General features: G+C 44.2%; 1 pseudogene; it reads left to right on the forward strand.

Moving 5' to 3' along the window:
- The window catches only part of LOC144167940 (uncharacterized), a 38,507-nt pseudogene extending 23,513 nt beyond the window's left edge, over nt 1-14,994 (forward strand).
- Nucleotides 14,995-26,309: the final 11,315 nt, after the last annotated feature.

The following is a 26,309-nucleotide window of genomic DNA, read 5'->3' on the forward strand; positions in this document are numbered from 1 at the left end:
CGCGTCGGCGAATCTGTAGACAATCCGGCCCCGATATATCAGTCGGGCAGTGCCCGGGTAAAAAGATATTTCTGATTAGTTGGCGATCTTCAGCGGTCTGTAGTGGTGGATTGCTAGCCCAAAAGTGATGGCCATTGTCCGGGAGACCAGTTTATGAAGGATCTGGCGTGGACTGCAGAGACACACCACGTTGTAAGCCGGAACCACGGGTTTTCAGTAACAGCTGAGCGGCGCACACACTAGCTGAACGGGTGACAGAGTGGTCAGCGGCACACGTCGGTGAATCGGCAGACGATCCAGCACCGATGTATCAGTCGGGCAGTGCCAGGGTAAAAAGGTATTTCTCTATAGCTAACGATCTTGAGCGGTCCGCAGGGGTGGATTGCTCGCCCAAAAGTGATTGCCATTCTCGCGAAGAACAGTCTATGAAGATTATGGCGTAGACTGCATAGACACACCACATGTAGGAGGGGAATCTCGGCCTTCCAGTAACAGCTGAGCTGAGCACACATCAGCTAAACGGGTCCCAGAGTGGTCAGCGGCAAGCGTCGGCGAATCTGCAGATGTTCCGGCCCCGATATAACAGTCGGGCAGTGGCCGGGTCAAAAGGTATTTCTGGTTAGTTGGCGATTTTGAGCTGTCCGCAGTGGTGGATTTCTCGCCCAAAAGTGATGGCCGTTGTCGCGAAGAGCAGTGTATGAAGGATACGGCGTGGACTGCATAGACACACCACAGGTAGGCCGGAACCACGGACTTCCAGTTACAGCTCAGCTCCGCACACATCAGCTGAATGGGTGACAGAGTGGTCAGTGGGAACGCGTCGGTGAATCTGCAGACGATCCGGCATCAAATTAACAGTCGGGCAGTGCCCGGGTCAAAAGGTGTTTCTGATTATTTGGCAGTCTTGAGCGGTCCGCCTTTGAGGATCGCTTGTCCAAAAGTCATGCCCGGTGCGCAAGGAACAGTTTAAGAATGATGCGGCGTGGACTGCTGAGACATGTGCCGTTGTAGGCGGGAATCTCGGCCTTCGAGTAACAGCTGAGTTGAGCACACATCAGCTGAACGGGTGAAAGAGTGGTCGGCGGCACGCGTGGGTGAATCTGCAGACGATACGGCCCGATATATCAGTCGGGCAGTGCCCGTATCAAAAGGTATTTCTGATTAGTTGGCGATCTTGAGCGGTCCGCAGTGGTGGATCGCTCGCCCAAAAGTGATGGCCATTGCCGCGAAGAGCAGTTTATGAAGGATATGGCGTTGACAGCATTAACACACCGCATGTAGGCGGGAATCTCGGCCTTCCAGTAACAGCCGAGCTGCCCACACATCAGCTGAACAGGTGACAGAGTGGTCAGCGGCACGCGTCGGCGAATCTGCCTACAAACCGGCCCCAATATATCAGTTGGTCAGTGCCAGTGTAAAAAGAAATTTCTTATTCTGGCCTCGGTATAGCAGTCGGGCAGTGCCCAGGTCAAAAGGTATTTCTGATTAGTTGGAGATCTTGAGCGGTCCGCAGTGGTGGATTGCTTTCCGAGAAGTGATGGCCGTTGTCGCGAAAAGCAGTTTACAAAGGATCACGCATGGACTGCAGAATAACACCATTTTCTAGGCGGGATCCACGGGCTTCCAGTAACAGCGGAGCGGCGCACACATCGGCTGAACTGGTGACAGGGGTGGTGAGCCGCACGCGTCGGTGAATCTGCAGACAATCCGGCACCGATGTATTAATCGGGCACTGCCTAGTTAAAAAGATGGTTTCGATTAGTTGCCGATCTTAAGCAGTCCACATTAGTGGAGTGCTTACTTAGCAATCTTACTTAGATACCCTTACTTAGCCACTTTTACGAATCTAGCGGTGGCACTACTCGTGGTCCACCTACATTAATGAGTATAATTGGTATTACCTTAGCATTATAAGCGGAAATATCGTATCTTGATTGACCACCGTATTGTTGGGGAAGCAGCCACAATCAGAGTACCCACAGTGCCATATTATCACCGCATGCACTCTTGATGTCTAAGTGTCGCATTTGTTTAAAAATAAAGGCAAAAGGAGGTCTTTCCTTGTTGGTGTTGCGGCATCCAGAAAAGGCTGATTGTGAACGTTATGCTTTATACAGCAGTTCAAAATAAATGCTTATTACACTGACCCCTCCAACAAATCGAGTAGCTTCAAAATGAAATGCGACCGTATACAGACAAAATTAAGGTGTGCCTGCTTGCGCCCGTACGACATCAAAATCTATGAGCAGGAACGTTTTGCCAAAAGAGTTTCAAAAACAGCATACTGTCACCTTGAAATACAGGTCTAGTTTTTCATTGTGTGTAAATGAATTTTGAAGCTGTTAATACTTTTAATGCCGCTAACTAATACGCACCCCCAAAGATCAAAAATACCCGTGTATACTTGAAGAATGCAATCATCTCTTCTTGTACAGGAGCTTTCATGAGCTGCTCTGTGAACATACACATGGCAGAAAGAGATCAATAACGCAGAAAATGACAATGTGCATTGCTATTTCAATGGCCCGAGGTCCCGGTTTGCCCTGTTAGAAAATACAGAATACCAAAATGTCATACATAAATTTTAGCGACCGTTTACGGAGGGAGCACTGAGATATCTTTAGAGAACTTGATTCTTTGTACGAAACTGAACTTTTTTTAGCCCGAGCCATGACAATGTTTTTCTTCTAAATACTTCGACATACAAAAATATTGCAACATACTTTAGGCTCACGAGTTATTCCTGCAAGCTGAGTGATAAATGTCTGCACAATGTGCACTTCTCGAGAGGCGCTCGGTTGTAGCTTTTCAGCATTGCTGTGAAATCTTATTATTCCCCCACAATCGCCATGACGATACCTCAGCATGCCAAAAAGTGTCTCCTGCCACAGTGGGCACCATAGCCAGCATATCAAAAGTTCATGTAGACAATGAAAATAACTTGCTTTCATTTCTTTTTTGAAAACACAAACACTTGGCCCAAGCTATCAGACAAGAACCAAATATCTCCGCAGTCAGCCATAATGTGTTTTTGGAAGGGAACGAAAGAGTGTGCAGCAATCTGAATTCGTAATATATTTCCAAAGTTCAAGGTAGCAAATAATTGCTCTGTTTGGTGCACATTGTGATGCAACGCACAAACAACGAGGGGCGTTGTGGTGCCTTTATGGAACGCAGTGAATAATGATGTCCGAAATAAACAACTATTAGCCGCTCCACTTCGCTGAAACTAAAATGTAGCACCTGATTATGGAGAAGTTCGCAGTTTCACGCAGAATCCGAACTGGAAACGGTTCCCCCCAGAATACCGACATTTTCCATAGTATATATCATTGCGCATCACGCCCCAAACACAGGAAACAGCTGTTCAACGTCACCGGTTGCAAGGACGGTGCCGGAGACCATGGGATTGGGGGTGAGGAAGGAACTTGTACTTCAGGGCCATAGAGGTTACAGAGAGGCGGCTGGAATGGTAACGGAAGAAGAGTAGGAAAACGATTGTTACGTAGGGGTAGTACAAACGGGTGGACTTTAAAACAGCGGGGGAAGAAAAAAGAGAGAGGGAGTCGCTTGGAGTTGAAAATAGGGGACTCCAGGAGGCAAACCTATAAGTTTGAAAAGAGTAGAGACGGTAAGTGAAACAAAATACGCAAGTCGGTTGCTTACAACAGACAAACCGACGCCAAGAGATGCCTAGTAATCATCATCATAATCACCATAAGTAAATCTAGCGCACTAAATGCTGAAAGAAGCGGGCTGTTATTTTTAGAACTCTGAAGCTCTCCAGTCTCAGGGCGCACCACGTAGGCCCTGATTCTGTAGTTTGACGGTGGCGTAGTTTGTGATTTTAAGCGAGCGAACAAAGGGGACCCGTCAGGAAAACAAAATAAAATGAGAAGAAACACACCAAAAGAAAGTATGGCAAAAGTGTCAGGGCTAAGGCGCCTGATAAACCAGCCTAGTGTGCACAGCTAAGGATGTATCACGATGCCACACTCTGTCCTTGTCGTATTTTATATAGTTCTATTTCATCTGGATGGCTCCATCTAGAGGGATGATAGCCCAATAGAAGTTGCCTGTCCCGAAGAAGGCAGATACTACAATTTCTTTTGCATCGAGCAGTTCGCGTGAAATGAATATTGGTGTAAACCGACGTTTTTCAACAATTTCTAGTTCGTCTTTCTTGTCGTCATTCTAACAAAACGGAATACACTTGGGACGATTAAGTTCTGGCCCTACCAGATTATCGATATTCCAAAATATTCAAGGAAAACAAGGTTGAAGAATGCTTTAACTAATAAAAAGTGAATTTTCTGCGAATTTTCTGCCCAGATTCACAGTACTCTCAGAAAACCTTAAAGGGCATAGTGTCACGTGTAGTGACAAGTTCTACCACCCGATAGAAGGGCATGTTTTATTCTTTTATGAAAACTAGACTTTTTTTTCAACCAATAGAAACCTGAGATCGGGAAATGGCGGTGACGTCAATATTAACATGACAGAAATGCACGCAATGGCTAATAAGCTTGTATAACTGCACGGTGAAGTTATTTTAATTATTGTAATTTTAAACGCAGCTTCATTACTGTAAACACGGGGCAGGCTGGTGTACCATCTAGATACGTTTTTTTATAGCTTACAGAACACTGAATGCGTGTCGCGCCAGGAGGACCAGATCCTTTCCTCTTCAGTGTAAATGACGGTGATATTTATCAAATCACCGCCCTCTCAAAGGACACCAGGATCGTTGTTGGCGCGCTCATTTAGAGAATTCCTCGAGCGGGTAAGTGTGTTTGATTGAACGCTGTATCAACTTCTTGTTTCCCCACAAAAGACACGGTTTCGTCACAGCGTGACTTCCGGATTATGTCGCAATCCTGAACAGTTCCCAGAACGTTCTCTGTCTGCTGCCTCCCAGGAAAACGACATCGCCTTCTTCCAACTTTTGGCCGGTCGTTGCTTTTGTGCGTGATATTGCTGAGATTTTTTTCAAGTACTGTTGGTGAAATCTTGTATACCAATTCATCTCTGGTCATGATGCACTGTTCGGCGTTTAGCTGCCGTCTTTGTCAGTTTATTTATAAATTTAGAAAAGTACAAGAGTGTAATAACATTGGTGAACTACACGAGAAGGTCCCAAGGTTTCAGAACCACAGGTGGGACCTTCTATGCTACATGTTTCGGAGATACCAAGTTGTGAGCATCATACAAACAGTATATATTGCATACGCTATACAAATCCTATAAAACATCGTGTAAGAATAGGATATAAAAGAAAATACAACACATTGTGGAAAAAACAGGAAAATTGTAATCAATTGACAACAGAACAACCACGGAAAGATGTCACACCAGAAAAATATTTCTAGGAGTTACTGGTGAGTAGCTAAGAACATTTTGAATTTTCTTTTAAATGATTGAAGCGAGCTATCTTCATTTTCAGTGGTACGTCATTCAAACAAACAGCAAGAACAGGTAAACTAAATTTACCCTAATTAGTTCTTACCTTGGGCAACAACAAACTCTCACGGGAGGAAAATCTAGTGCAATTAGGGTTGGTTAACCAGTGGCGAGGGAAAATGTCAAGATCTAGGAGTCTGCGAAGCACTTCAAAAAACAGAACTCTCACGCTATACAAATATATCTTTTGCAAAGGTAATATATTAATTTCAGTAAAGATAGGAAGAGGTGTGACATTTTTGGGGAAAACGTTATTATACGCATTGCATGTTTTTAAAGTTGTTCTAATGGTGAAAGGTGATTTCTATACGATCGACCCCACGATGTTATGCAGTAGTTCAAGTGGCTAAGAATAACTGCATAATATAAATCCAACAAAGTTTTCGTACTGGATTACAGTCTAGCTCTAAGAAGCGCTCGAATGCGAATTGATATCTGTTTGCAAATGGAGAAGATCTGGCATTGGAACTTTAGGTGAGGGTCAACAACAATACCTAATGGTGTTTGGTTCCACAGTAAAATGGGATCGTGACCTACATGGAGGCAAGACTTTATTTGCAACTTTTTATTCGGGCATTGTAATACCATTAGGGACGATTTAAACAAGTAAATAGATAGTTTGTTATTAGCTCACCAAGTTTCAAGAGAACATAAGTCATTTTGCAAATGAGAAATTAATATCTCTGTGTCAGAATTGTCTGAAAAAATGGTGGTATCGTCAGCGTATAGAATGCATTTCGAGTGCGTGACGCACTGCGGTAAATCATTTACGTAACTGAGGAAGAAAAGCGGCCCTGAAACAGAGCCTTGGCGTACGCCTTTCCTGTTAAAATTAGAGGAAAAAAAAGTGCCATCGACGCAAACAATTTGCTGCCTATCTGACAAGAAGCTTTTCAACAGTTGAAGGCGCGGTCCAGCTATTCCGTATGACTGAAGTTTAGTGAAGAGGGTATCGTGATCAATACTGTCGAATGCCTTCGATAAGTCCACGAATACCGAGCCAGCGTAATTCTCTTTGCCAATGAATATTTTCATGCTATCGACAAAAGATGTGAAAGCTTTATCTGTTGAAAGGCAAGGTCGAAAGCAGATTTGACTGGGAGTTAGTATACTAAACTTTATTTAGTAGTTAGACAGTCTCTTTTTGTTTAACTTTTCAAGCACGTTGTCAAGAAGTGGGAGGATTGAAATCGATCAATAATTTTATGTTTGATTCGGATCGCCTTTGTTGAAGACCAGAACAACTTTAGCCAATTTAAATATGCTTTGGAACAAAGCAGTTTTAAAGACAAGATTTAAAACAGAACCTGAAATTCGGAGAATGAATGGACAAATCAATTTGATGTGTTTCGCCTGAATTCTATCTAAGCCAGGACCAGCCGCTTTTAGCCTTGAAATGACGGCTTCAATTTCCACAGGGTTGGTAGGAATAAGAAAGAATGATTGTGGTTGGCGAGTAAATGTGGCCGTACCCCCAAAATAAGAATGGTCAGAAGATATTGTAGGAAAACGTTGATTAATACAGTTCGCCATATCAAGCTGTGCTGTGACCAGCGAGTCCTTCGTTTTAATGGATGTGACCGAGTCACGTTGAAGTGGTGTGTTAAGAAGTTCGCGTATAAATTTTCTTTTTGTATTGCTTCCGCTGTCCAGAATTTGGTTTTCATAATCCCTTCGCTTGGCGTTTTTTAGCAATGCGCATAACATATTGCAATATCGTGTATACCTGGTTTTGAGGTGCGTGTTAAATGGTTGGCGCTTAGTTTTTTTATACAGGTGGTCTTTTTTTCGTAAAAAAACATAAGCTGTTCGACAGCCAAGGACAACGAGGGGCGGGGTAATGTTGATTGGAGACCTGGACAGCATTAGACGATTCAGATTGCAGGCTTCGATCGAACCGCGGTGGCTGATCGCTCCCTCAAGAATGTGGGCCACGCGGCTGCAGATGCGCTTTTATCCTCGTTGAAGCCGAAGGCAGCGACAGCCGTCGACCGTGGACGTTTCCGCAGGTCCTGAGCTGAATACTGAAATGTCCGATATTGTCCGCAGGCTTTATTGGCATGAGCTCGCCATGCTCTCTGTAAATGTCGGTTAAGGGTGAATTATGTAACGCTCCTTCCAGTTTTGTTACGATGGTTAGCATCTCTTCTACTGTGGTCGTGATGCTAATGAATAGTTTGCATATGGAGGTTGTTAGGCTTCTTATCAAACGCTCATTAAATTCATCCCATACGGGTGCCCCCTCCGCTATCGTATTCCGCTTGACATAATGTAAGCTGCAATATCTATATTTTTCTTCGAATTGTTTTCAACCCTTTGTTATTGCCTTTCTCTGCACGTTTGAATGTTTTGGCGTTGTGTGAATGCACTATTGTTGGTATTACTCGTCGTGCTGTGAATCCACGGAAAGCTTGTAGGACGTTGAAGGCTAAACACTTGTTTAGCACTTCTAGATGATTCGGTCTTGAGACGGCGCAGGTGCGAATTACTGCATACTGCGTTATGCACTGCCCTTTGTGTGGTGCGTATGGTATTCCTGTCAAGTCTATTCTGCTCGCTTGAAATGGCAGCACTTGCGTGACTCGGTCTTGTGTTAGTAGAGAGGGCGTTTGGCTGACTGCTTTCCTATTATGTATTTTGCAAACGACCCATTTTTTACTACTCTCTTGACTATTTGGCGGTTTTTCAACATCCAGTATCGTTTCCGCAGACAAGCCAGTGTTGCTTGTTCACCCTGAAGCATCATCTGGCGGAGAGCTTGATTAACAAATATTTCCGTAATATGGCCTTGCTTCGGTTTGGCAATAACGTGCTTCTTCATAGTCTTGCTGTACTGTACGCCTCGCTTCTGGCTTATGAATCCCGAATCGTCAATAACTGCATATTATCCTTGTATTCTAAATGTGCGCTTTCTTCGTCAATAACCACATATTATCCTTGTATTCTAAATGTGCGCTTTCTTGGCGAAGTGACTGGCTGGGGCTGCGAGTGTTTCTTGAGCTTTCCTAGTTGAGTAATCGACTGCTTGGATATTGAATTAGGTTCAATTAAATGTTTATTTTCTCTTACATGAAGAATAAAAAAGAAGCAATCACAAAAAGCTACTGCAATGAGCAGCTTGACGACTGAAATTTGAAACAGCGCAAAAAGATGGGACAATGAAACGACGACACAAGGCGCTGACTAACAACTGGTTGGTTTATTGCGCGGGTTGAGATATATACACAGAAAGAAGGCAAGAAGGAACACGATAAAAAACAAGGAAGCACAGAAAAATAACGGAAAAAGATGTGCATTGAACATTGCACATGAAATAAAAGATTGATACACGTGCATTGATTAAATGGTAGCAATACTGAAATGAGGCGTGACCAGAGGCACGAGGCAAGCAAGACATCCAGAACAGTTAAGCTTTTTATGAGTCCACAGAGCGGATTTTCTTTTTGAGTAATTGAATGGAAGGCTCATTCACACAATCGCTGCCTGCCTTATGAATAAGGTAGGGTTCATTTATCTCACACACACGCTGAACCTTATACATTCTTGCAACACGGGTATCGTTGAAGCTGGGCGAGCAGCCGTTGTCTTTACAATGTGTGGCAATTTTGCTGCCAGTACCCGTTTTCAGTGTGTTTGCATACTGGAGGAGACCATCGTTCAGACAGCGCCCGGTCTGACCGATATAGGTCTTTCCGCAAAACAAGGAAGCTTCATACACAACGGAGCAACTACATTCTACATACGGTTTTATGTGAATTATTTCGCAAAAGGTGCCCCTTGGCTTATTTATGTTCACTCGCCTATAAAGGCCACCCAGTTTGTGTGGTGCGGAAAACACTACTCCTACACCAGCGCGACCCGCAACCTTTTTCAACATGTGCGAATCTCCATGCCCATAGGGAAAAACAGCGAAATTTGCCGGCCTATCATTAAACGATCGAACTTCGCTACGTTCGTGAAATTGCCCTAGCAACACTTCAGCTAAGTCACCTAGCAAGGCCAGTGGGAAGCCTGCCGACAGGAGCCTCACAACCTGTGAATCAAAACTGGTCTCTACTTCATGCGGGCAAGATACCTTAAGGGAGCCACTTAATGCCGCTAAGGCAATGCTCCGTTTCACGACTGTGGAATGGGCGGGCGAGAACGGAAAAAGGTTTTTTCTGGATAGGGTTGCATAGCTCCCACAAACATGGCTTGGCCTGAAATGCAAGAGGAGGTCCAAAAACCGCATCGCATTGTCCGAAGGAAGTTCCCTTTTAAGCGTGAGACCAGCTAGGGTGGTGTCGAAAATGTCCGTGACGCGCTGCACATGCTCGTCCCCGTCACAAGTCACGCACTCGAAAAGCACCAAGAAGTCATCCACGTAGCGGAAAACGCGCACGGTGTTGGAGGCACGAAGCATAACCTCCAGTTGCCCGCAGTGTCGCGGCAGCAGGAGGTCGCTAATCGTAGGCCCCAAGCACGACCCTATGCAAACACCTTTCCTCTGAAGGAAAAATTCGCTGTTGAACTCCACAACAGAAGAGCGCAGGTAGAGGCCGAACAGGTCCAAGAAGGTGTTGGCGTCCACAGCACTAGCATTTTGGTAGGGTATTCTAGTAGGGTAGTAGGGTAGTAGGATACGTAGTAGGGTATTCTCTCAGAATGGACCTGCATGAGCTCAGAGTGCGGCTTGGAATAGTAGAGGTCCTTAATGTCAGGGAGAACCCATACACATGAGGGGGGACTGCCATTGGAGGTAGTCAGAAACTTCGGTAGTGCTCCTGACAAGAAAAGGGTCGTCGATTTTCAGCTAGGATAGCGAATTTTGCAAGAACTTGCCCACAACGCGTTGTCAAGAGCCCCTTTTGGACACGATGACGCGGAATGGCGTGCCTTCCTTGTGAGTCTTGGCCGTGAAGAAAGCCTGTAGGCTGAGCCCATCAGCCTTCTTTCCATAGCCTGCAAGGTCTTTCAGCGCTTCACCCTGACACTCCTTGAGAGCCTCCCTTCTGGCTTTTCTGTGGTCAATTTGAGCAGGACAAAAGTTTTCCTGGGCTGCTGATAGCGCCTTTTCGTTGTACAACCCCGAGAGAATAACAGCGAAGCCGCCCTCTTTGTGGGACTGGAAGAGTTTTAGGTCAGCGTCCCGGAGTGCATTGACGACGCTCGAGGTCTTTATGCGCGGAGTTCCCTCACACTTTCCAGGCAAGGCATCGACCGCCTCCAGAATGCATCTGTCCGCACTCTCTGAATCAGCCCTCAAAGCTGTGGCCCTGACAAGCCCCAGCATTTCGGTCTTGTCCATTTTGGGATGTACGCAAAACTTCAACACCTTTTTCACACTTGCAGGCACGGCGGGATCTCCCAGAAAAGTCACGGTGTTTCTCGGATGAAGTGGTCTCGACGGCTTGCGCAATCTTGAGAGAATGCTCCGCCGGACGAACTCTGAAACTTGCGATGCTGTTTGAATTTCCTGCTGGAACCGGTGATAGTGCCGCCCACGGGGACACTCCAGAATACAGGCGGCAAGAAGGTCGTTCTTTAGAAGACGGATTTGCCTCCAGGAGTCAGACCGCCGGTAGCGGCACAGCTGCAATGCTAGCGGGCGTGACGGCGGGAAAGGGCCTACCAAGAGGAAGAGCGCTGGTGGGACGTACGCATGCTTGATGGAGTAGGACAAGAGGCGCGCCTTGCAGACGGCAATTCTTGCAGACAGCGAAGTATTGCAGACAGCGAATTCTTCGTTCGGAGGAAAGGTGTATGCATAGGGTCATGCTTGGCGCCTATGTTTAGCGTTCCCTGCTGGCGCGACACTGCCGGCAAATGGAGGTTATGGTTCGTGTCCCAAAACCGTGCGCGTTTTCTGCTACTTGGAGGACTTCTTGGTGGTTTTCGAGTGCGTGACTGATGACGGGGACGAGCATGTGCAGCGCATCACAGACATTTTCGAGACCACCCTAGCTGGTGTCACTTTTACAAGGGAACTTCTTTCGCACAATGAGCTGCGGTTTTTTTACCTCCTCTTACATTTCAGGCCAAGCCATGTTTGTTGGAAGCATGCACCCCGCTCCAGGAAAAAACCAACTCCCGCTCTCGTCCGCCCATTCCAAAGTCGTGAAATTGAGTATTGGCTTAGCTGCATTGAGGGACTCCCTTAATAGATCTTGCCCGCATGAAGTAGATGCCAGTTTTGATTAGCTGGTTGTGAGGCTCCTGTCGGCAGGCTTTCCACCGGCCTTACTACGTGACTTAGCTGAAGTGTTGTTAGGGCAATTTCACAAAGGCAGCGAAGCTGGATCACCGAAGGAGAGGCCGGCGAAATTCACTGTTGTTCCCTATGTGCGTAGAGTTTCGCACATTTTGAAAAAGGTAGCGGGTCGCGCTGGTGTAGGAGTAGTGTTTCCCACACCACACAATCTGGGTGGCCTTTGTAGGCGAGTGAACATAAATGAGCCAAGGGGCACCTTTTGCGAAATAGGCCACACTAAACCGTATATAAAATGTAGGCGCTCCGTTGTGTATGAAGTTCCCTTGTCTTGCGGGAAGACCAATATCGGTTAGACCGCGCGCTGTCTGAACTATCGTCTCTGCAAGCATGCAAACACACTGAAAACGGGAACTGGCAGCAATCTTGCCACACATTGTAAAGACCACGGCTGCTCGCCCAGATTCCACGATACCCGTGTTGCAAAAACGTATAAGGGTCAGCGTAAGCATGAGATCTATGAAGCCTACCTCTTTCATAAGGCAGGCAGCGATTGTGTCAGTAAGCCGTTCATTGAAATACTTGAAAAGGAAATCCGCAATCTGGACTCATAAAAAGCTTAGCTGTTCAGGATGTCTTGCTTGCCTCGCGCCTCTGGCCACGTCTCATTTCAGCGTTGCTACTACTTAATCAATGCACGTGTATCAATCTTGTATTTTGTTTCCAATGTTCAATGCACTTCTTTTTTTCGTGCTTTTTTGTGCTTCCTTCTTTTTTATCGTGTTCCTTCTCGCCTTCTTTTCTGGGTATATTTCGCAACCCGCGCAATAAACCAACCAGTTGTTAGTCAGCGTCTTTAGTCGTCGTTTTCTTTCCCCGTCTTTTTGCGCTGTTTCGAATTTCAGTATGCGCCACCAACTAGCCCAAACCACCGTTCTAACGTAGGTTAACGAGGTGACTGCCACTTAGAACAACTGCAACGCTTAATGCGAAGGACGTAGCACATACTTTGGGGAAGAATAAAGAGTACCCACGGTACACAATGAGACGCACACATAAAGAGATACACAGTGACACAGCGGCGAAAAATGAGAAATTATACAGAACTCGAGAAACGTCTAGCGAAAACGACCTCTTTCGAAAACGACCTTTTCGACCTCTTGTCTCTCTTTGCTGTTAAGAGTCGATTGTGATGTGTGTTTATACGGAGCGCATGCTTGAACAGCGCACAACACGATGACTAACCGTAATATTTTCTCCCATAGCTGTATTTATAACAGTTGAAAACCATTTAAAAGACGATTCGAGCTGATACGCGCTTCGACGCACAGGCGATATCACTAATGCGGCGCTGCCAAGCCCGCTGGCGTGTGTACGGGTTTCCGCGGTGGCGGATTGCGTTGGCTGACTCACCCCTCTCAGACTGCTTTGTGTCAGCACTTGTTCTGACCATTGCATTGGAGATTAAAAGTGTGTTTTCTCATTTACGAGACACGTAGTTTGTTTTTAGGCTCGGATCGTCTGGATTTGAATATAGGTTGGGTAACTGCGGGACATCTATAGTACGGCGGACAGATGCCTCAGCAGTATTCTGGTGAGAAATTTTTTTTATACGAATTGCCGCTGCATTTGAGTGGGCTAGGCAGGAGCGGCGTGAGCACGATGCCTGATCGGTGCTTGCTTTTTCAGTTCGCTTTTTGGTTCGCCGCCCTGCTGCCGTGTTCTGCTGAACCAAGGATCGTGCCTGACCCATCACCCTGGCCTGCGCATGCGAACTTCGCTGTCCCTCCAGAATCTCTTATCGACGACGTTCCCGGCAGACTGGTGATGCTAGATAGCCCTAACTGTCTGCCTCGCTCACCTTGCCGGGATGCCTGCAACGACCCCTGGAAGAAGACCGACCCCTGGGCAGTGACGTCACACTCGCCCCTTTAAAAGGATTTCATCCCGGCATCTTCTTCAGTGGGCTAGGCAGGAGCGGCGTGAGCACAATGCCTGATCGCTGCTTGCTTTTACAGGTATGTTACCTCACAGATGCTGCGTGCTTTAGAAGCGATGGTCGATTTCTGCTGCTCTGTGCCTGCCGACGAAGTGTTATTTTCTGTTATTCACACATTGCGTTTTGATTACATCGTCTTATCTTAAGCGGTGCCGTTGAACTGATCCCGGCCCTCGCAAGGAATTCCGTCCTAAGGTTACTAATAACACAACTGATTCTGTCAAACCACCATCGACTCGCTCCAAATCAGCTTCTGATGTATCGGTATCCGCTCCTTTTCCTGGCGTTTCTGATTCATTGGCGGAAACTCTTTCGCTGATACTGGCTGGTCAAAAGCAAATCGCACGCGATATCTCTGATATTAACCATTCCTTCAACGCCCGTATTGAGTCTCTTGAAGCGCATGTGTCTGCACTCGAATAAAAGCCGGCATCTTCCGTGAACAGTTTGTCTGAGCCAGAACGTTCCGAGATTTTGCACTTATCACAAACAGTATCTAAACTTGTTTCTATAAACAACGAACCAGAAAATTGCTCTCGAAGGAACAACAATATCATCCATAGTTTGCCCGAAGAATCAGAAGAAACAAACGTTTCTTTACTCGCTACCGTTGGGAAATTAATGTCCGAGCATTTGGAAATGGTGTGCCCTCGTACCAAGCGTTGTCACCTAATCAGTACGGCGCACAATGATCTTCTACGTCCAGTCATTCTCAAACTGTTCGATTTCAGAGATAAAATGGATATTCTCAGCAATGCTCCAAAGCTAAAAGGTACTGATCTCCAAATTACTGAAAATTATTCTGCACGAGTACGTTCGTTACGTAGGACACTTTGGGATGCCACCTCATCTCATCGTAGCAATGGTTCTACAGTTCAAATACGTTTCGACCATGTTTCCATTGACGACACTCGTCATGACTGGGACACTAACCTCAATATGCTAGTTAAAAGTCGGGATAAAGTAAACCGCCCCCCTTCTGGGCCTGCATCCATTCAGTCTAGTTGTTCGTCGCCTTCCTGACCAGCACGTAAGCTACCAGATCATCTCACCCTCCTTAATCTAAACGCCAGAAGTATCACTAATTATTTTCGAGACCTTCTTGCTCTTGTCTCCTCGTATTCCCCCCATGTGATTGGGATCACCGAAACATGGTTACATGATGGCATACTTCAATCAGAATTTACCCCACCAGGATTCATCGCAGTTAGGTCTGATCGCTCTGATATGAAAGGTGGTGGTGTTGCTTTGCTACTGCGTTCTGACCTTAAGTTTTCGGTGTTGCCTTCTCCAGCTGCGACTGAATCAGTATGGTGCAAGCTGCATCTTCCTAAAAAGTCAAGTGTAATCGGTGTATTTCATCGCCCTCCTGGGTGTTCGGTTGAAAGCATTCACTCCCTCAGCCAATTCATTCTTGAACATAACGTTTCTGCGGCACATTTCATTTGCATGGGTAATTTCACTGCACCTGGGGTTAACTGGTCGGCAATGACCTGTAGCGGTCGCGATACCATTATTAACAAAGCACTCCTAAATTTGTCACTCTCTGATGGGCTCCTCCAGATCGTTACTGGCACCACAAGGTCCAACGCCCTACTGGATTTAGTTTTTCTTAGTGCTCGTGCTGCGCAGAATGGCTTCACTCATAGGATAATTAAAGGAATACCTGACCACAGTGCAGTTGTTGTTAACCTTCCTTCTTCATTACCTAAACCTGGTTCGCTGTTCACAATTTTCCCTGACTTTAATAACGCTGATGATATTTCTATTATCGAGAAATTGTTCGACAGCTTTGAGGCGTTCAACGAGCTCAGTCTCAGTGGTGACACAAACGCCCTTTTAGAATTCTTCGAGCGCCTTGTTAAATCCTGCATACGGCAGTTTATCCCACTAAAGACGAAGAAGACTAATCTCAGTGTTCCATGGATGAATCGCGACATTCTACACTTGCCACGCCGTGTGAATCGCCTCAGGCGATCTAAACGTAACAATAACCCTGACACTATCACCAAGTTCAAACTCGCGAAAGAAGAACTTCGACGGATAACAAACTCGGCTAGGGATTTTTATTATCGTGTACAGCTTCAAACCTTGCTTAAAAGGAATCCCAAATGTTTTGGCGTTCTATCCTTCCCAAATCCACTTTACCATCTTAATTCACTTCTGATGGCGAAACAATATGTTGCGCAGCTCACATATCAAATGCCTTTAATGACTATTTTAGTTTCAATTTTTCTGTTGACAATAACGTTGTCCCTTCCTTCCGAAATCGTCTTTCTCATTTCTCCATTGGGAATATTACAATTACCGCAGAGGGCGTTCTAAACCTTATATTGAATCTGGACGCAAAAAATGCAGTGGTCCTGATTGCATTCCCAATGCATTTCTACTCCGGTATTCCCAGTGGTATGCTCGGTACCTTGAAATTATTTTTAACACATCCATCCGCACCGGTACCGTTCTCTCGTCCTGGAAAATAGGTAAAGTTCTTCCTCTGTTCAAATCCAGTGATAAGCACACTTTTTCCAATTATAGAGCTCTTTCATTAACCTCATACTCTTGTAAAATGCTTGAACACCTAATCTTTAAACATATCATCAACTTCCTCGAGTCTAATAACATTCTGTCCAATTTTGAACATGGGTTTCGACGCGGGTTCAGCACGGTGACGCAACCCATTGCCTTTTCACTAAACATTTTCATGAACCTTGACGCAGGACATCAGATTGACGCCATCTTTATCAATTTTTCTAAAGCCTTTGACACTGTTATTCATTCAAAACTCTTGCACAAATTAAATAAGATCCGCAATAACCCACAATTATTTCACTGGATTTCTTGCTTTCTTTCGAACCGATCTCAATTTGTGTACTGTGATTTTGTTGCTTCTTCTCCGGCGATGCGATGCGATGAGGCTTTGAAGGGGGGGAGGTAGGAGGAAAAGGGCCCGAAACTGTCTGGCGAAATGCCTACACCTTATCAGGCCCTCTTCTCCGGCCAAAATCACTTCTGGTGTTCGGCAGGGCTCACTCCTCGGACCTCTGTTATTTTTGCTTTATGTTATGGACGTGCCTGATATTGTTCACCCTAAGATTCGTTTGTACGCTGATGATTGTGTGTTATATCATGTAATTCACTCGCCCAATGATCACATCCTTCTCAACGATTCATTTTCATCTTTCTGCAACTGGTGCCGTTCCTGACAAATGAATATTAACTACGAAATAACTGTGTTCATGTCCTTTACTAATAAATTAGTTCTTTCAGATTTTAACTACTCATTTAATGGACTGCCCCTGCTGAGAGTTTACCAATATCAATACCTTGGAGTGTTTTTTAGTTCTAACCTGTCCTGGTCCCTCCATATTGATTACATTACTTCTAAAGCCCTAAAAAACTTAGTTACCTCCGGCGTACACTATCTGCGGTCCCAAGCGACACAAAACTAACTGTGTACAAGATTCTTATCCGCCCAGTGCTCGAATACGCGTCACCTGTATGCAACCCCTATAACCAGTGCGAAGTAAAAGAAATAGAATCGGTACAGAAAAAAGGCCATTATATTCATCTTCAGGCGATATGACTCTGCCTTTTCACCTACGTCAGCCTTACCATCTTTGAACCTATCTCTACTTCCATCGCAAAGGAACATTGAGTCTCTCAAGTTATTACATTCCATAATTTTTTCGACGTGCAAACTTTCAAAAGATCTGTACTTAACATGTTCCAGACCATCTTCAACACGCCACTACCATCCTTTGAATATGACACCTTTCTACGCCCGTACTAACACGTTTAAATTTAGCTTCTTTCCACGAACTGTTGAACTTTGGAATAACATATCCAGTGACATACCTTCTTTGCCCTTAAACAAATTTTTGTTATCCATAAATACCCTTTGACAGTTTTTTTCTTTTTTTTGCTGTTTATGTTTGCTCTGCGCAGCATGCACAGTATGCACAGTTTTGCACAGTATGTTTGCTGTGTTCTGTTCCTTGCCAAAATGTCTTCATTATGACACCAAGTGATGCCATGTCTTGCCACTTTGTATTTTACGTTCTTTAGCAAAGTGTTTTCACCATGTTTGTTTTGTACCGGCCTGTTCCCCACTCCTGCCATAGCCCTTACGGGTTGCAGCATGTATAAAAGTAATAAATAAAATAAAATGAATCCGTTTGACAACTCACCAATATCATTTTAAATTGTAGGCAGACAATATGATTTGTTTTCTTAGTCCTTAGTTGGTTTTCCTGATTGCGGTGTGAATACTACACATAAAAAAATTGTAAAAGTAAAAAAAACTGTTTATAAATATTTGTGTAACGTATTTTACTCACACATTGTTTACGTGATCATAAGTTGCATTGGCATGTGCTGTAAAAAACTGTACTATATATATTGCGATGAGTTTTCTTAGTGCACTTCTTTTGATGATGGCTGAAACTATAAGTAAAAATACACTGGAGACTTTTCCCGATGAGCAACAATGCCAGCAAAGGAAGTTTTTAGCCACATTAAAAAGTACTCGAGCTCGTCTTCTTGCATTCTCACTAGCAAAAAGACATAAATGAAAAGCGCCAGTTTAATATTCATTGCATTGCAGAGGCGTAATTCATTACAGCAAGCCAAGGGAATTTTTTACGAATGTTGTCCTCACATCGTACATTACGTCTGTAGATAAGCGGCGGTGTTCTAGGCACTACTGGTCCCATCCGATGTAACGGCATTGCACGAGATTCCTCTGGAAACCTTTTGACGAAGGGTGTAACCCCAGCAAAACGACTGTATGCATTTTAGGGCGGTTTTTTAGGCTGGCCCACTTAAGATACTTTCGTAGTCCTACCCATATTTTGAAAGAACCAGTAAAGAGGCAGCAGCCACATCTCATCTTTGAGGCACGGGTAGTGGGAAAGAATATTATAATGTTTATTGCTTCCACACGTTTTAAAAACTTTATATGTGTAATAGATCAGACATTTTTATGGTGCCGAATGCCTAAAAACGTTTGCTGCGTTTTCAGTGGCACAGATATCTCATCAAGATGGATTCTAGGGCAAGCGTAAATAAAGGATGTTTTTCGATAAAGCGTGGATGTACTTATTTTAGCTGCTATCTTCAAACACTCGCTCACCTTGCATGCCAGAAGTGGCGAGTTGTTCCGTCCGGTCAGTAATCCACATGCCACACGATTTGAAACATCGTGTACATTATTGAAGGAAAAGTTGTAGGAGGTAGACTTTTTCTGAGTATGTTCACCGTAGATAAGAAACGTTTTCAGACGAGTACCCATTAAGACGAGTACCCATATACAGCGCAAAATCTGCAGGCCTGACACTAACCCCAAATGTTCGCTCCGACAGATAGCTTCGATAAATGGTAGGCGTATTCTACAAATACAAAAATCTTTTATACACTGCTGCTTATCATACCACGGCAGTGTCGTAGGCCTTGTGTAGATAAAAAAATGACCAGGCAGTACTGTGTGTAACCAAGTATAAATTTTCTATAGCATTTGGATTTTACAATATGGTCAGGTGTTTGCCCAACCGAAAGGCTGTTTGGCAGTGTCAATATCACCACCGTATTCGGGGAAGTTTAGTAACATTTCTATAATAATATTTCAAAACCTTAAGCAACCAGATTTTATAGACCTAGGGCGATAACTTGAAACACTGCCGGCATACTTTCCCAGCTTAAGCAGTGTCACCACTGTGGCTTCTTTTCATGCGAGAGAAAAGTTTATGGTATTACCGTTGTGTCTCTTTGAAGGTGTTTGATCATGGGGTATGTAATTTGGTTTGTGCTTGGTCACCGGGCACCGGCGTCTGGCCGCCGATCACCGAACTGATAAGTTTGTGTTGTACGAATTCAGAGATATAAGGCACTATTTATTTGCTGTTTTCAAATTTTTGCTTCGGCTCTGCCGACATTTCTGGTGTTTAAGGGCACTTCTGTAATGTAGGAAGCGTGAAACATGTTCGTAATGTTCTGCTAACGCATTTGCCTGCTCTTCTAAAGTGTCACATGTGGTGGTACAAACGGTATGGTATACGTATTTAACAGGGAAGTGTTCCTTTTATGCCCCAAGCATTTCGTGCACTTGTGAAAACATTTATTGAAGTAAAAAAAGGTCATCAAACTGCTGCGTTGGGTTTGATGGCGAAGGCGCTTTCTTCTAGATTTACGCAAATATAGCTTCAAGATTACCGTGGGGTACCATGGAACAATGCCCCAAGCCTTGTTTTGCGCCGAGGGCACTTTCCGAGACTCCTCATTTCACAGGGGCCTCCTTTAGTTCTCTCTGTTACCTGAAGAGTGGATAAAAAAAGTAATCTCCAGGGTACAAGATATGCGCGGTGTTACGCTAGAGCCTTATGATGCTATACCCAAGTGTTTAATGAGTGTGCGTGACAGCTGAGATGTGCGCATACTTTGCACGTTTGCGCCAGTTTCCTCAAGTACATTTTTGAGATGGAATCGTAGCACTCCAAGAATACCAGTGATGACTACTGTCTAAAGCGCAAGTTTCAAGTGCACTCAACAAATGAGACAAGCATATCAGAGCAATTTTCGAATTTTAGGTATGACTACCTGTTGTGTAGTGGTGCAATATTCCCTTTGTGTTTTTATGAGAAAACTTGAGACGAGACGAGAAATATTTTTTATATAACGGCCAGTGTTATCACTTCTTGCAGGATGCCAATGTTTTTCAGTGCCTTTAAATTACTGAATTACCTGAAGGGCCAGTAATGCTCATGCGCGTATTACTCGAACGCATATATAGGCGAGCAATTATTCGTTGAATATATAGAGAGCATATACTATTCAGCAGAATAAAGCGAAAAAGCGGACAACGACCAATTCGAAACTGGCGAGTGCTCTAATGAGCTGAGGCTGATGAATAAACCAATGCACCTGTTTCTCCACAAGACAAAGTAGTCTTCAAAAGTTGTTTAGCTTTGAGTTCAGGTGTGTTTCCTGCGGGCGAATGTTACTGAATTAGTGTTTTAGAAGGAGTTCATATACATTACCTAACCTATTTAAAAAAATTGGGCCCATCTCCCCGCGAAGGGGACTCGAGTAAATGCGTTGCATAGGGGTGGGTGTAATGCGTTAACGTTTAGTGTTTGGGGAGTTGGTGGTAGTGAATGCATTGTATCAGCAGCTTCTTGACGTAGTTTGAATGAGTCAAGGATATAAGGCGCGTTCGTAGCCTCCCATTCTGTGTCGGCTTTGTGGCGCAGTGGGTAGAGCGCCATGTACATTGCGTTCCGCCTGCAGAGTCGAGGGGTCGAAACCAGGCGCCCGATAGTTTTTTTTATATAGTTTAGGGGGAGGGGTGCGGACTACGACTACGGACGTCAACCAGGGTGACATCGTGAGTTACTGAAATGCTCTGCATTTAAAACCTCTACAAAACCCCTTGAACACTTTTCGACTGCAATTGTGGGGTAGCAATAATGACAATGCATTTATTTTGCTGTCAGGGCCATTAAGGTGTGACAAAGAAAATTGGGGTAAGGAGAAAAATGCATACGCAACAAAGACTGGAGGGTCCAAAAAAAGTAGCGACTGCAGTATAGAATTTGTACGGTTGACGTGCAAAAACTATGGGGCACGAAGGTTGTTCTAGTCCACACTGGGTTACGGACGTACACGCCAAATTGCATGCCTTTGCGGGCACAGCTACTTTTAATTGTTTGCCAAGGTGAGACGAATTGTATGTTGGAAAGCAGAATATATCCTCGTCGAGGGATTTATTGTTGTAGAAACGTTTGTGAAACAGGCACAAACGTAAAATGCGGCTTCGAGTAGTTAGAAATAAATTCGTTTTTTTTCATCAGATAAGTGCTAGCTGTTCGAACGCAATTGTATAAAATAAAACGTGCAGCGCAATCTCTACGGCTTTAAGGTATACGAGTAATTCCACATGGATGTCACACTCAAAATTAAACCAAACTGCTGCTTTGTAGAGGAGCAGATAATGACCTGGGTGCAAGTCAAATGTTCCAGCACAAAAAACCAAGCATGCCATTTGTGTTACCAGGAATATGTTCAATGTGAGTTTGCCCGGAAATGTTGGTAGATGTATAGATGCTGAGGTATTTAAAGCTAAAGATACTGCGTTAAGAAAGTACGCGGTGCCTGTTGCGCTATTTTTTGTGTTATTTTTTAACACTTACCCATATTAAGGTTAAACTACCACGTGTCACACCAGGAAGATATGTTAAGATCATCCTGAAGAGCAGAGATATTCAAAGGGTGGCACATTTCCCGCCAGGGTACACAATTGTCTGGGAAAAGGCTTATATGTTAGTTTACAGACTCTGGGAATACACATATATATCCTTGAAAACGTAGATAAGGTGCAACTACCAATCAGTACGTAACCCCTGACGTGACTGGCCAAGGATGAGAATCATGAACTTGCTCTTGTGTATTGGCAGCGGTTATGCAAGAAATCTTCGATTTGTTTTGAGACACTGGTTTAATTATTAGATTTGATAGCTTCAGAAGAGTGAATGGTGAGGAACGGTGTCACATGCCTTGGCAATGATAATAAAATTACCAACATTAGGAGATAAATCATCCATAGAAAAAATACATTCGTTAATAAATGCAAGCAATTCAGTTTCGCACATGTAAGTTTTTCAAAAACAACGTTATTGCTGGGAACAAAATCTACTTTCAAAGAAATCTATCGGACTAGAATGATACTCTTCTAGAATTTTTCTAACCTTCTCAACGATGGGCACTGCGGTACACAGCAGTCATTGCGAAAAAATAGACGTGATGATTAAGCTAGAGTACACCTGCGTCACCCTTCAAATTATGTAAATAATAGAGTTATCAGTCGAACCTAGTTATATCGAACACGGGTATATCGAATCATTGCCTTTATCGAACCATTGTCAGTTTTTAAAATAATTACATGCATTTTTAATTTTCTGTATCGAATTCGGTCGGTTAAGAAATGGATATATCGAACTCAGCGCCGGCCGAAAGCGCGCACTCCGGAGACAGGCGGCAGGCTTTCCCGCAACGCAGGGGAGAATAGCGGTGGCGCAGCAGGCGTTTGCGACTCAAACGCATGCCTGAGGCGCCGGTAGCGCCATTCAGGCTAGGTGGCATACGCAGTTGGCTGACTCAGGCTCAGCCGGTCCACCAGTTGGTTCAGTCGTTGTTCATCAGCTTCAGTCATCGTCTTGTCTTGTTTCAGTCGATAAGCTCAAGACTCAACGCCTTAACGAACTCTTCAGCGTCGTGTGTAGTTTAAACTAGCGGACACTGTTCGCGCAGTTACGTGACAGTGTTTGCAAGGCGCTGTGTCAGACGCGTGCGGCGTGGTGATGGCCGCTGTGGCCGCTGTGGAACTTTTACGCCGCTACTTCAGCGGAATGGAAGGTAGTGGTCTCGCGTTCGTGGACTCTTTGGAAACCATGGAGCAGGCTGTGACATGCAGTCAACTCGAAGAAACGGTCAACGCTGCCGCAGTTTTTTTCCCCTGGGAATAAATAGTTCACTTTAACGCTTCATGTGAGTAGTCATTCTTGTCGTTGCCTTTTTAGTGATTGAAGAGCGCTGCGTTTTGACGCGTTTTTGATAAAATTTTATATATCGAATTTCGGTTATATCGAACTATTTCACGGTTCGCGCACTGTTCGATATAACGAGGTTTGACTGTATGCCGGTTCAGAAATAAATTTAGCCATATTTATCAATTTAGTGATGCCCTCCCAGTCGATGGTAATAGAAGTTATTGCACTATTAATTTTGATTCATGTCTATTAATCTTGTTTAGGGCTGGCAAAACGTGGATCATGTAGTTTTTGAGGTCATAGAGTGCTGCTTCGCACATTGCGCACCTGCGCACATAAAAATGTCGAAGTATTCATATCCTCATGTGGCAATTTCGGTATCACAATATTGTGGCCATCGCCATACCCTCAACAGGCTCCGCAAGAGTTGGGCCGAGGTGCTAGGCTGTGAAGGACAGATATTCAGTTGGAGAAAGGATCAGGAACACTTCAGAAGAAGCATAAGGAATTGTTGGCATCTGGATAATGTTAAGCTTGGCGACACGTGAGCTGGTGTGTACTGTATTACAGCAATACCAAAACTTCGACCGTTCTTGGTGGGCAACGGCTGAATAGGATGCGGACATTACAACCGGAATTTCTGGGTGCCTCGAATTTTTTGGCTTAGGATTTGTGTATCTCAGGTGAACATATAAAAGCAGGGCGAAACCAAACACTTTTCGGACAGTTTTTGGTTTTATTTGTCTGAATTCTAAACTGGGGTCATTTTAATCACTTTAACAGAAGGTGAATTTACTGGGCAGGTGACCTGAAGCATCGCCCCCAGTTTTGAATATAGGCGCGCACACGACCTGTAATAAAAGAAAGCTACCTTCAAGGACTCCAAGAGAGAGAGCTCAAGATTTTAGAATGAGATTTCGAGTGTTTATTTCGGCCCCATCCCTACGAATAAGGAGTATACGAGCGTCTACAACACCATGTTGTTGCATTCCGTCGATGAGATAACATCTTTTTTCATGCAGGATCTCTGATTCAGTTACCTCATTGTCTTGTTTAATGTGCGGTGTGGTCTAACGATGATAGCAAGTTGGCGTTTTGTTGCTGCAGGATATTGCCTTTGTGACATTTTTTTATAACTTCAAAACGGGTGGTCACCACGAAGCATATTTGGTTTTTGAAGTGTTTTTCTAAAAGGTTTTACTGCACGTAGCAATGAAGAAACTTGACTTGTCAGTCATTAGTGAGCTTTCGTTTGTATCTCAGACAACTAGATAATCGTTGAAAGTGGGTATTGTAGTTCTGTCTGTAGTGATTTTATGCTACCCAATTTAGGAGGTCGACCTGTTTTTTTTCTATACCGGGGATTCAGAATATAGCTGTAAAACAGGGTACCGATTGGCCACCAAAGATAATCGCAAACCACCTTCCCAACAAACACACGTGACTTGTGACCTGCGTGCAGAGCCAGAAATTTTATGTCATGACCTGATGTGAAAACATCCAGGCATAGTGCCCAGTGGACCCCAGACGTCCATCGAACATCTGTTGGACATCCGGTGTGGGACATTTGGACGTCCGTAGAAAGCCAGCAGACGTTTTACAGACGTCCGTGGGATAATTCGATGCAAAGAAATTGCTTATCCTACCAACGTCCGACAGACGTCCCAGCTGGATTTTCCGACATCCGGTGGATGTTCAAAATCGGACATTTCCAAACCGAAATGTACAGGGGACGTGCAGGGGATAACAAAATGCGGATATTGGATGTCATCCAGACGTCCGTTTCTGGTCCCAAATTTTTCGAATCAGGGAGAACCTGTACTTGCTGTGAGCCTCAGTGCTTATTGATAACATGCCTTGAAGCACTACTCCAGCTTTAAGAATACTTGATACAAAATCCCCATCTGTAGCTTATTTTGGCACAACCCTAATTATAAATGCTTGCGCTATGCACCCTGGGGACAGACAATTCCACACCCTATTCATATGTCTTTTCAAGAGCGCGAAAAGTGATGTTACAGGAGTGTAATACAGTGGAACGTTGCAAGCTTATCGTCACTTCTCAATAAGGACTATGCATACTCTCCGGGCTTTGTGTCAGCATAAATATGAATAAGTTGTAGTAGGCAGTTACCAACTCGGTGAACAGGATGCTTCAACATGACAGCCCACAGGGTATACATGGTTCCGTATTGAAAAGTGGTTACATTACGATAATGAGCTCACAACTTTCCACTGTGTTATGCTACTGCAAACATCACTGCTCCCACACTTGCCAAGAAAGATATGAATAGGGTGTGGAGTTGTCAGCCCACACAGTGCGTGGTAGAAGCATTTATAATTAGGGTTCTGTCAAAACAAGGTACAGGAGGGGCTTTTGTATCGAGTATTCTTAAAGCTGGAGCAGTGCTTCAAGGCATGTTATCAATAAAGCGCTGAAATTTACAGCAAGTACAGATTCTCAAGTTTATTATAGACAACTGAAACCTACACTACTAAGCTTTATGAATCTATACCGAGTATGTTTGGGATATTTCCATTAAATATCTAAGACAAAACGTCCAGTAATGCACGCTAAAGAACAAACAGCTTGAAAAAGTGAAGTATTGAACAGTAAACAGGCTGCTGAAAACAAATATGCTGAATGAAATAGATCTAGCACACTGCAGATTACATGTTGCAAATTGTGGCATGCAAACCAGATAAAATGAAGTCGCAAAGCTGAAAATTCTTTATTTAAGGCTTTATAACCTCCAATGTAAATACAACCTTTCACGTGCTCATCATGCTTCATGCCTGGGACATCTTGTCTCAAACTTTTTCCAGCTCCTCGGTCAGCACCTGCAAAACCAAAAGCAACAATTTCATGTTTTTGTCCTATATACGGCTACATTATTAGCCACAAAAAGAATTTTATTCTGCTTTAGAACTATTTCTGTTTGCTCGACTATATAGCTAATGTAGTGGCATGCCAACAAATACCAATGATGATTGAAGTACTTTTAACTGCACCCTTCAAAAAATTGGTACGAGGCATTGGGGATTCCTTACTGTTGGGGTTTTATGTTGGAACATGCTTCTTCATGGCGAACTAAATTTTTGACTCTTGAAAACCTGTACAAAG

Source organism: Haemaphysalis longicornis, unplaced genomic scaffold (genome assembly GCF_048455015.1).
Source record: "Haemaphysalis longicornis isolate Haplotype H1 unplaced genomic scaffold, Haemaphysalis longicornis Haplotype H1 scaffold_2, whole genome shotgun sequence".
In the NCBI taxonomy this organism is placed as follows: domain Eukaryota; kingdom Metazoa; phylum Arthropoda; class Arachnida; order Ixodida; family Ixodidae; genus Haemaphysalis; species Haemaphysalis longicornis.